Source organism: Pristis pectinata, chromosome 34, assembly GCF_009764475.1.
Source record: "Pristis pectinata isolate sPriPec2 chromosome 34, sPriPec2.1.pri, whole genome shotgun sequence".
NCBI classification, from domain to species: domain Eukaryota; kingdom Metazoa; phylum Chordata; class Chondrichthyes; order Rhinopristiformes; family Pristidae; genus Pristis; species Pristis pectinata.
The window spans coordinates 3,897,458-3,910,012 of record NC_067438.1 but is presented as its reverse complement, the minus strand read 5'-3'; positions in this window follow the sequence as shown (position 1 = coordinate 3,910,012).

Sequence of the window (12,555 nt, the reverse complement as noted above, 5' to 3'; positions counted from 1 at the left end):
ACTGACCCCTGCAGAACACCACCAGTCACTGGCAGGCCACCAAGTAAGCAACATCCACTGACTCTCCTTTGTCTATCCTGCTTGATACTTCCTCAAAGAATTTCAATAGATTTGTCAGGCAAGGTCTCCCCTGAAGGAAACCATGCTGACTTTGGCCTACTTTATCATGTGCTTCCAAGTACCCTGAAACCTCATCCTTGATAATGGACTCTAACATCTTACCAACAACTGAAGTCAGGCTAACCAGCCTATAAAATGCTGTCTTTTGCCTCCCTTCCTTCTGAAAGAGTGGAGTGACACTTGCAATTTTCCAGTCCTCTGAAACCATTCCTGACTCTAGAGATTCTTGAAAGATCACTACTAATGCCTCCACAATCTCTTCAGCTACCTCTTTCAGAATGCTGGGGTGTTGTCCATCTGGTCCAGGTGACTTATCTACCTTCAGACCTTTCAGCTTCCCAAGCACCTTGGGACTACAACTACACTTACTTCTGCCCCAAGTCTCTCGAATTTCTGGCATGTTGCTGGTGTCTTCCACAGTGAAGACTGACACAAAATACCTATTCAGTTCATCCGCCATTTCTTTGCTCCCCATTATGACCTCTCCAGCATCATTTTCCAGTGGTCTGATGTCCACTCTTGCCTCTCTTTTACTCTTTATATATCTGAAAAAACGTTTGGCATCCTCTTTTATATTATTGGCTAGCTTACCTTCGTATTTCAATTTTTTCTCCCCTTATTGCTTTCTTAGTTGCCTTCTGTTGGCTTTTAAAAGCTTCCCAATCCTTCAGCTTCCCACTAGTCTTTGCATATTGTATGCCCTTTCTTTTTTCTTTTATGCTGTCTTTGACTTTCCTTGTCAGCCACAGTTGCCTCATCCTTTAGAATGTTTATTCTTCTTTGGGATGAACTGATCCTTCATCTTCCAAATTATTCCCAGAAACTCCTGCCATTGCTGGTCTAGCATCATCCCTACTAGGGTCCCCTTCCAATCAACTTTGGCCAGCTCCTCCCTCATGCCTCAAGAGTTACCTTTACTGAACTGTAATATCAATACATCTGATTTTATCTTCTCCATCTCAAACTGCGTTGAATTCTATCACTGCCTCCTAAGAGTTCCTTTACCTTAAGCTCCCTAATCAAATCTGGTTCATTGCACAACACCAGATCTAGAATTTTACCTTTTCCCTAGTGGGTTCGACCACAAGCTGCTATAAAAAGCCATCTCGTAGGCATTCTACAAATTCCTTCCCTTTGGATCCAGTGCCAACCTGACTTTCCCAGTTTACCTGCATTGTTGAAGTCCCCCATGACCACCGTAACATCGCCTTTCTTACATGCCTTTTCTATCTCCCTGTTGTAATTTGTACCCCACATCCTGGCTACTACCCATCCATGAACACTACCTATTTATTCCTATGTAGCACTATTTATTTACTTATTTTTGTAACTTATGGTAATTTTTATGTCTTTATGTCTTGCTCTGTACTGCTGCAAAACAACAAATTTCACGACATATGTCAGTGATAATAAATCTGATTCTGATTCTACTATTTGGAGGCCTGTATATGATTCCCATCAGGGTCTTTTTACCCTTGCAGTTCCTTAACTCTACCCACAAGGATTCCACATCTTCTGATCCTACATCATTTCTTGCCAAGGATTTGATTTCATTTTTTACCAACAGAGCCAGCCCACCCCCTCTGCCCAGCTACCTGTCTTTTCGATAGGATGTGTATTCTTGGATGTTTAGTTCCCAGCTGTGATCTTCTTTCAGTTGTGACTCTGTGATGCCCACAACATTGTACCTGCCAATTTCTAATTCCCTGCTGTAGGTTGTCCCTAGTGTGTAGCTGGGTGATAGAATCTGGGGTGAGCTAAAGGGGTGCACTGGAGCCTCCATACCAGGTGGTGATGCAACCAGTCAGAAAGTTCTCCACTGTACATCTGTAGAAATTTGTAAGAATCTTTGGTGACATACCGAATCTCCTCAAGCTCCTAATGAAGTAGAGCCACTGGCATGCCTTCCTCATGATTGCATCAATGTGTTGAGCCCAGAATAGATCCTCTGAGATGTTGCCACCCTGGAACTTGAAGCTACTCACCCTTTCCGATGTCCTGGAATGGAAAGCCTCGTTATGGGAACGGATACGGCAGAGATGGAGGAACTGGGAGAAGGGGATGGCGTCCTTACAAGTGACAAGGTGGGAAGAGGTGTAGTCGAAGTAACTTGTGGGAGTCAGTGGGTTTGTAAAAGATGTCAGTGGATAATCTCTCTCCAGAGCCACTGGTATGCCATCTTCGTGATTGCATCAATGTGTTGGGCCCAGGACAGAAACTCGGAGATACTGACACCCAAGAATTAAACCTGCTCACCTTTTCCACCGCTGACCCGTCAATGAGGACTGGTGTGTGTTCACCCGATTTCCCCTTCCCGAAGTCCACAATCAGTTCCTTGGTCTTGTGAGGTTGTTGTTGTAACACCACTCAACCAGCCGATCTATCTCACTCCTGTACGCCTCCTCGTCGTCACCTGAGATTCTACCAACAACAGTGGTGTCATCAGTGAACTTATAGCTGGCGATTGAGCTGTGCCTAACCACACAATCATGAGTGTAGATAGAGTAGAGCAGTGGGCTAAGCACGCATCCTTGAGGTGTGCCTGTGTTGATCATCAGCGAGGAGGTGACGTTATTATTGATCCACACTGCCTGTGGTCTCCCGATAAGGAAGTCGAGGATCCAGTTGCAGAGGGAGGTACAGAAGCCCAGGTTCTGAAGCTTGGTGATCAGTACTGAGGGGATGATGGTGTTGAACACCAAGCTGTAATTGATAAACAGCAGACTGACATATGTTTTGCAGTTGTCTAGGTGCTCCAAAGCAGAGTGGAGACCCAGTGAGATTGTGTCCGCTGTAGACCCCCTTGAAGTCACTCACCCATAATGAAGCTCAGAACAGAATTCCTGTTTTGGGGGTCTGGTATCAGGCTTGCAGATGGTGTCTCAGTCATTGGAATTAAAACTGATCATGGTCTAGAAGTTGACCTGGGTGCTGATACTACCTCATCCATCCTGCCAATAGATTTGGAGGATTTTGAGGAGACAACAGTTATGTTACTCTTACAGAGCTTTGGGGGGGGCCTACAACAGATAATCCATGTCCCCAAAGCACAGAGGAGGTCAGGAGTCACTACTGCCCAGCAGACCATGAGCTCAGTGCTGGGCTTCAGGTCTTAATCTTTGAAAACTCTTTTCCAAAGTCAGTTGTGAGTTTTGTCATTGACATCAACCTTTGCTGAGATGTGGCTCCTACAATATGTGAAGTGACAGTTATAGAATCGCACAGCACAGAAACAGACCCTTCGACCCAACTGGTCCACGCCAACCCAAGTGCCCATCTAAGCTAGTCCCATTTGCCTGCACTTAGCCCATATCCCTCCATCCTATCTGTGTACCTGTCCAAGTGCTTTTTAAATGTTGTTAATGTACCTGCCTCAACCACTTCCTCTGGCAGCTTGTTCCATGTACTGACCACCCTCTGGATGGAAAAAGTTCCTGTTAAATCTTTCCCCTCGCACCTTAAACCTATGCCCTCTAGTTTTTTTATTCCCTTTCGCTGGGAAAAAGACTGTGTGTATTCATCGTATCTATGCACCTCATGATTCTACACACCTCTATAAGGTCATCCCTCAGTCTCCTATATTCCAAACAATAAAGACCTAGCCTGCCTAAATTGTCCCTATAACCCAGGCCCTCGATTCCTGGCAACATCCTCGTAAATCTTTTCTGCACTCTTTCCAGCTTAATGGCATCTTTTCCATAGCAGGGTGACCAAAACTGAACACAGTACTCCAAGTGCGGCCTCACCAACGTCTTGTACAACTGCAACATGATTTGCATTTTCTGGGAACTTGTCAAGGCCTTTTTTCCTCAGACGGTTGGTGGAGAGCAGCAGAGACAGGTTGGTAGAGGAACTTCCTCGTGGGTGTTTATCTTGAGGCCCATACTCTCAGAGGCTTCAGTGCACAAGTCAACAATGTTTTGGAGCTCAGCCTCCAAGTGCGCACGTATGCAAGTGTAATCTGCCAACAGCAGCTTGATGACTAAATTTGGGGTGAACTAGTCTCTGGCATGCATGCTGTGAAGGCTGAATAGTGTCCCATTCATATGTAACATTAGCTCCACTTCAGTGAGGAGTGTTGGTGATAAGGTGAAATATTGTACCAATGAAGATTGAGTAGAAGGTAAGATAAGATAAGCTATCTTTATTAGTCACATGTACATCGAAACACACAGCGAAATGCATCTTTTGCGTAGAGTGTTCTGGGGGCAGCCCGCAAGTGTCGCCACGCTTCTGGCGCCAACATAGCATGCCCACAACTTCCTAACCCATATGTCTGGAATGTGGGAGGAAACCGGAGCACCCGGAGGAAACCCACATAGACATCTGCACAGGGTTTGGATGGAAACGTGGCTTACATGCCAATATGTCCAGATTTCAAAAGGAGATGAATTTTTAAGGGCAGCCAAATCTGAGGATTCCTCACAAACCCTCTTACTTATGTGAAATCAGAAAAGGCCAAATACAGCATGACGCTAGAACCTACACTTTCTTTGATGGCACAGTGAAGGTCCCTCCCAGTGCATCTCTTGATGGACCAGCTGTGATTCAGAGAGGAACTCTCCAGCCAATAGGACAAGACAATTGCAGCAGACCCTTGCGCTGACTCTCTCCTGCAGCATAGAGCAGCGAGACCCCTTTGTAATTTCTACATTTGGATTTATTTTCTTTTGTGGAGGTGGTCACGATTAGATTGTCCTCGAGGTCCCTGGCATGCTTTCCTCTTCCAAGCTGAGGGCAATGATTCATATCAGAAGTTCCTCTCCACCAAGTTTAAGAACTCAGAAGGTATTAATAAAATAAAAACGGAAAATGATGGAAACACTCAGCAGGTCAGACAGCTTCCACTGAAAGAGTCAGTCAGTCTAAAGGCCATTGTTTTTTCAACTTGTCTAGAAAGGCTATTGACCTGAAATAAAGTTATTGAGTCAAACAACACAGAAACAGCCCCTTCAGCCCACTATTCCCTGTTAGCAAACAATGTGCTGAAACATTAATATGATGCAAGGTCACAACAAGGTAGATCATGAGGTCAGAGTCCATCTCATCATATAAGGGAACTGTTCAATAGTCTTATCACAGTGGGGTAGAAACTGTCCTTAAGCCTGGTGGTACATGCCCTCAGGCTCCTGTATCTTCTACCTGATGGAAGAGGAGAGAAGAGAGAATGACCCAGGTGGGTGGGGCCTTTGATTATGCTGGCTACTTCACTAAGGCAGCGAGAGGTAAAGACAGAGTTCAAGGAGGGGAGGCTGGTGTCCGTGACACACTGGGCTGTGTCCACAACTTTCTGCAGTTTCTTGCAGTCCCGGGCAGAGCAGTTGCTGTACCAAGCCATGATGCATCCGGATAGGATGTTTTCTATGGTGCATTGATAAAAGTTGGTGAGTGTCAAAGGGGACCTACCGAATTTCTTGAGCCTCCTGAGGGGGGGTGCTGGTGAGCTTTTTTGGCCATGGCATCTACGTGATTTGACCAGGACAGACCTACTGCCTGACCTACAAAGAAAGAGATCTTTTCCAAGTCCACACCTACCTTCAAGAACCACCTTCTGCACTCCTCCCAGATTTATACTACCCGTCTACACGCTGGTGGCAATTTACAGCGGCCAATTAACCTAGCCACCTACACATTTTTGCAGACAGAACCCGAGGTCAGGATCGAGTGAGTCTCTGGTGCTGTGAAGCAGCGGCTCTACCCACTGCGCCTCCGAAGGACTCCAGAGTGGGCGATGGTCAACTGCAAGGTTAGACTGGAGAAGGTGGGCTTGTACTCCAGGGGAATGAAGATTGTTGAGATTGGATAGCCACGTCCAGGGTAAGTGGAGGGGAACTGTTCCTATTTGCAGACAGTTAAGGGAAAACATGAAGGTACAAAGGGGATAGTAGGGGTGAGCAGCGAGGAAGACTCTGGTTTGGTGGTTCTGATCTAGAACTCACTGATAGTAGGGCTGATAGAAAACAGCATCAGTCAGTGCGTTCAGGAGGGAATTGGACAGGCGCTTGAAGGAGAATTTGTTGGGCCATGGGGAAGGAGCCGGAGGATGGGACTGAGAGGTCAACAGACACTCTGCTGGGGGATCTCAGCGGGTCGAGCAGCATCTGTGGGTGGGAAAGGAATTGTCGACGTTTCGGGATCAGGACGGGGTTGCTCGACTTGTGCCGGCAAGGATTCCATGTATCCAATGGCATCTTCTGGGCTGTAGCAATTCCACGTTCAACGTGGCGAAGCCCCTTCCTATGGCTCGGAACTTCGGCTCTTGCCACTCACAGCTCCGCTTTATTTATTTATGCTCGTCGTGAATGGAACCTCATCAGTTCACCGCCCCCTCCAAACCAAATTCCACCCCCATCCCCTCCTATCCCTGTTTTGCATTCTGTTTCCATTACTTTAAACCGGTCATGGATTCTGCGAGAGAGAATCTCCCCCCTTCCAGGCTCGGTCCTATCTTCTTGTTCCTTTATCTGGGGCTTTCATATTCAGGTAAGACAAAGATAATATGCATGATTATTAAATATCTGTCCGTTTATTGTACCTCTCGTCTGCAGCTCGCTTCAGTCACGAAATCATCGCAAAATAAATCCCGGTTTATCTGAAATCGACAGGTTTGTGTAAGCATACATGCTAAGCATTTATTGTTTGATAAATTGCATGGTCTGTCCAGGAGAAATGAAATTGCAAATTAGACCCTGATATGTCCTTGCAATAATGAAATAACCAAATGGTATCTTAGTTTATTAATGAGATTCAGAATAGCAAGGGACCTGGGGAATTATTCTCGTGGTCTGCAAGTGAGATATATGCCTCGAAAGATGCGGATGGATTTGAATCTGAAAAGAAAACGTTATATTTCTTTCAGTTTGTCAGTTTGTATTTTTTTGTTGAGGAACATCAGATTTTAATCGCCTTGGATTAAAAAGTGCGACGGGAGCATTCGTTGTTCTACCTGTGGCTTCATGTGAGAGACGGGAACGCGAGGAAGAGCTTGTGTCTGGTTGCAGGCTCCTCAGTGTTGGGGTATCCGGAGGTGAGGAGGATGGGGTGTATTGCAGTGACCACTTCCCTCCATCTGGGGGCGCCTTGGAGCGTGTGCCCGGTCCAATTGCTCTAAAAGTCCCAGCAAAGAAGTCCAGGGGTAAAAGTAGAAGGAGAAAATGGATGGTATTCCAGAGGTGAAGAAGTGATCTGCAGTATTTTAAAGACAATTCCAGGGATAAAGGGAAACTTCATGACAAGAAGAGGTGGCTTTAAAGGTAATTAGGTTAGCTAACACTAATCACTGAGGTGACAGGACTGTGAAAGCCTCCAACAGTGAGCAGAAGGTGCCACCTCATGTTTCCTTAGACATAGAAAGAGGCCATTCAGCCCACTAATGTTGACTCTCAGAGCTATCTCATCCCCCCACATATTTCCTTGCTATCGATTCTCTCGCAGATACCCATGTCCTTCTGGTACACACCGACACGATCGGTGATTTACAGTGGCCAATGAGCCTACCAACTTGTCCCAAGGAGCTCAAAGGCCTCCTCCTGTGGTTACATTTGGGAGGCAAGAAAATATTGCTTCAAAATCCATTAACTACAAGTTCACACTGGGGAAAGGAGTGAAGGAATTTGGGATTGTAATTTGGATCTGCATAATTGGGACTAAAGGCATGGGATATTGGCATTAACACCTCAAAAAAAGTACTCTGACATAAGTGAACAGATTAATGCCACCTTTGGGCAGCATCTAACATTAAAGATCCCTACCATCTGGCCCACACCATCTTCTCACAGCTACCATCGGGCAGGAGGTACAGAAGCCTGAAGTCCCACACCATCAGGTTCAGGAACAGCTACTTGCCTTCAACTATTCGGTTCTTGAACCAACCGGCACAACCCTAATCACTACCTCAGTACAACACTTTGACCGCTTTGCACGACAATGGACTTTGTTTTTTGTTGTTCTAATTATGTCCTTTCTTGTGTAATTTTGTATAATTTATGTTTTTCTTGTGAATATTGTGTCTCTGATACCATGTGCCTGTGATGCTGCTGCAAGTAAGTGTTTCATTGCACCTGTGCATACGTGTACTTGTGCATGTGACAATAGACTTAACGACTGGAGAGGATCCTGGAACAGATGGGGAAACCCATGAAGACATGGGAAGAACATACAAACTGCACTCAGTACCGGAGGTCAGGATTGAGCCTGTGAGGCAATAGCACTACCTACCCTACCACTGTGCCTCTCCCAGTTAGCAGTTTAAAATCTGAGATCAATAGAAATTCAGAGCCAAGGATGGTTCATAGCTGTGATCTCACTGAATGGTGAGCAATCTCAGGAAGCTGAGTGGCCCCCTCCTGTGGCTATGTTCCTGAGGCTAGAAAACGTTGCCTGGAAGTCTATCAGCTACAAACTCACACCAAAGCAAGGCCAGAAGGAATTTGAGATTGTGTTTTGGATCTGGGTTTAACACAATTGGGAATAGTGGGAGAGGACATTGGCATCGATACCAGAAAAGAAATATTCATAGATTAGCATATTGGGCACCCACTGTCCCCATCGGGGGAGGCTCTGCAAGTCACACATTGGGGTCATCAGCCACCAGGAACTCCACAGAACCAGGGTGGAAGTAAGTCATCCTCAATCCCGAGGAAGGACGAAAGAGAGCTACGCGGTAGCGTAGCGGTTAGCGTAACGCTATTACAGCACCAGTGACCCGGGTTCAATTCCGGCCGCTGTCTATAAGGAGTTTGTACGTTCTCCCCGTGTCTGCGTGGGTTTCCGCCAGGTGCTCCGGTTTCCTCCCACATTCCAAAGACGTACGGGTTAGGAAGTTGTGGGCATGCTATGTTGGCGACACTTGCGGGCTGCCCCCCAGAACACTCTACTCAAAAGATGCACTTCACTGTGTGTTTCGATGTACATGTGACTAATAAAGAAATCTTATCTTATTTTATCTTAATAACAGATCTAGGGAATTAGGTCAGGTAACACTAATCACTGAGGTGACAGGACTGTGAAAGTCTCCCACAGTGAGCAGAAGGTGCCACCTCATATTCCCTTAGACATAGAAGGAGGCCATTCAGCCCTTCATGTTGACTCTCAGATCTATCTCATTCCCCCACATATTTCTTTGCTATCGATTCTCTCGCAGATACCCATGTCCTTCTGGTACCCACCAACGCTACCAGTGATCTCACCGTCATCTCCAGTTCCCTAACACGGTCCCTTAGGAGCTGCAGCTTGACACACCAGGTGCAGATGTGGCTGTCCAGGAGGCTGGGAGACTCCAGGATATCCCACATCTGGGACAGGATCAGCCCGATCTCGGTGAATGGCAGAACAGGGTGAACAGGCCAAATGGCCTGGCCCTGCTCCTAACTGCATCACAGATTGGCCAGAATGGCCTGAGGGGCAGAATGGGCCAATGGACCCCGTCCCATAGTCAGGAAAACAAAACGAGCCCTGTACGGGGTCTTTACAACAATCCCACGGAAATCGACACCCGGGAACGAGCAGGGATTGTTTCCGAAGGGGAAGGATGTTCAGCTCCTTCTGGTTAGCTGATCAAGCAACAAGTACCCGCACTCCTACACTCAACCTTTAATCCAAATATTTATACAGGCGAGAAGGAACAGGCGCGGACGTCACACAGAAGCTGCACCCGTCATTGGGTATCCATGGTTACTGTGATGGACTCAAGAACCATCCTGTTTCAATGCACCAGGAGTTCTCCACACTGTTGTGTTTGTATCAAATCCCTCTGAGGCCAAGATGAATCAGTGCAAGTGGTTCTAATGAGTCAGCAAACTGACAGGGATCTGTTTGCACTTTACTGCACAGGGCTTTACCGAAACTTGTTACAATAGAGCATAGAACAGTACCGCACAGGAACAGGCCCTTAGGTGCTGAACGCGATGCCAAATCAAACTGCACCTGGTCCATATCCCTCCATCCCCTGCCTGTTCCTGTCCCTGTCTAAATGCCTCTTAAACATTGCTGTCGTATCTGCTTCCACAACCGCCCCTGGCAGCTTGCTCCAGGTACCTGCCGCTCTGTGGTACAGCTGCACCATAGAGAGCATCCTATCCGGATGCATCACTGTTTGGTACAGCAACTGCTCTGCCCAGGACCGCAAGAAACAGCAGGGAGTTGTGGACACAGCCTAGCGCATCACAGAAACCAGCCTCCCCTCCATTGACTACACTTCCCGTCCACACTTCCCGCCGCCTCGGGAAAGCAGGCAACATAATCAAGGACCCCTCCCGTCCCGGTCTTGCTCTGTTCTCCCCCCCTCCCATCGGGCAGAAGATACAAAAGCCTGAAAGCACATGCCACCAGGCTCAAGGACAGCTTCTATCCCACTGTTATAAGACTATTGAATGGATGATTTGTACAATAAAGATGAACTCTTGATCTCTTAATCTACTTAGTCATGGCCCTTGCAATATATTACTGCTCTGCACTTTCTCTATATTCTGCATTCTATTACTGCTTTTCCTTTCATATTACCTCAATGTTTGGAATGATCTGTCTGGATGGCACGCTATACAAAGCTTTACTTCAGCATGTGTGACAATAATAAACCAATTACCAATTCCCATTTCTGTGCTGTACAGCTCCACCGCTCTGTTAGATAAGCCCATGTTTAAGTCAAAGTCGAGTTTATTGTCACGTGCACAAGTACATGTATGCACGGGTGCAATGAGAAACTTGCTGCAGCATCGCAGGGACATAGCATCAGATAAACAGCCTTCACAAGAAAAACAAATTAACAACATAAATTCTACACATTTTTTACAAGGAAGAACACAAGTAGAACAAAAGAAAGAACAAAGTCCGTTTTAGTGTAAAGTGGTCCTGATGTTGTTGTATTGAGGCAGTGATTAGGGTTTTGCCAGTTGGTTCAAGAACCGAATGGTTGAAGGGAAGTAGCTGTTCTTGAACCTGGTGGTGTGGGACTTCAGGCTTCTGTACCTCCTGCCCAGTGGGAGCTGCGAGAAGACGGCACAGCCTGGGTGGTGGGGATCTTTGAGAATGGATGTTGCCTTCTTGAGGCAGCGCCTGTAGATACTCCCGATGGTGGGGATGGACATGCCCGTGATGTATTGGGCTGAGTCCGCTGCTCTCTGCAGCTTCTTACATTCCTGCACATTCGAATTGCCGTCCCAGACCGTGATGCAACCAGTCAGGATACTTGCAACAGTGCATCTGTAGACGTTTGCTAGAGTGTTAGGTGACATGCTGAACCTCTTTAACCTCCTAAAAATGCTATTGAACAGTAGACACAAGAGATTCTGGGATCTGGAGCAACACAAAAAGTGCTGGAGGAACTCAATAGGTCAGGAGGCATCTGTGGCATTTATTTCCCTTCATTACACCACCACAGTTTAGTAACGCTATGACCACTTTGCTCTAAAATGGACTTAGCTTTTTTTTGTTCTGATTGTGCTTTCTTGTAACATTTGTACAACTTGAGTCCTGAAGAAGGGTCCTGACCCGAAACATTGACCACCTGCTTTTCTCCACGGATGCTGCCTGGCCTCCTGAGTTCCTCCAGCAACATCGTGTTTTTCGTCTAGATTCCAGCATCTGCAGTCCTTTGTTTCTCTTGTATAAATTATGTTTGGTTTATATTTTTCTTGTGAATGCTGCTCATCCGATGCTCTGTGCCTGCGATGCTGCTGCAAGTTTTCATTGCACCTGTGCACACATGTACCTGTGCATGTGACAATAAACTCAACTTTTGACTTTCTTGTGTCTCCAGTTTGCTGTTCCAGTGCAAAGTCTCTTCGAAGTATGCCGACCTTGAAGATGTTTTCCTCCTCTCTTCGTCGGGAGTTCTGTGAAACCCTCTCTCACTGCTCCCCCTCTGTGATCTCTGCCTCTCTTCCGCTCTTCAACTCCCTCCATAGATGCTGCCTGACCCGCTAAGTTCCTCCAGCGCTTTTGGTGTTACTCAACGGTAGACCAGGCTCAAGGGGTTGAATGGCCCTCTCCTGCTCCCGGGTCCCATGTCTTATTCAGAACGTCTGTGGAATGGAGGAGAATGAGAGGCGATCTCATTGCGGTGTACAATATTCTCACAGGGTCGTCAGTGGAATCACTGAGAGACTGGTGACTGACCACAAGGTGAGCTGACAGTCCCCTCCGCCGGCGGCTCAGATTGCGGCTGAGATCCCCACCTGGATTAAGTGTGCAAGTGTCCAAACGAAAAGGTTTGGACACTTTCAGCTTGGGAACGGGGTCGGCACACTCCTGGGTCTCACACAATTGCTTCTCAAATATTTGGTTTCTCGTCCTTTCTGTCTCAGGTCCTTTTCACGTCCATAGATCCCTCAAGGTTGCCGCACAGGTTGATAAGGTTGTTAAGAAGACGTATGGAGTGTTGGCCTTCATTAGTCAGGGTATTGAGTTCAAGAGCCGTGAGCTGATGTTGCAGCTCTG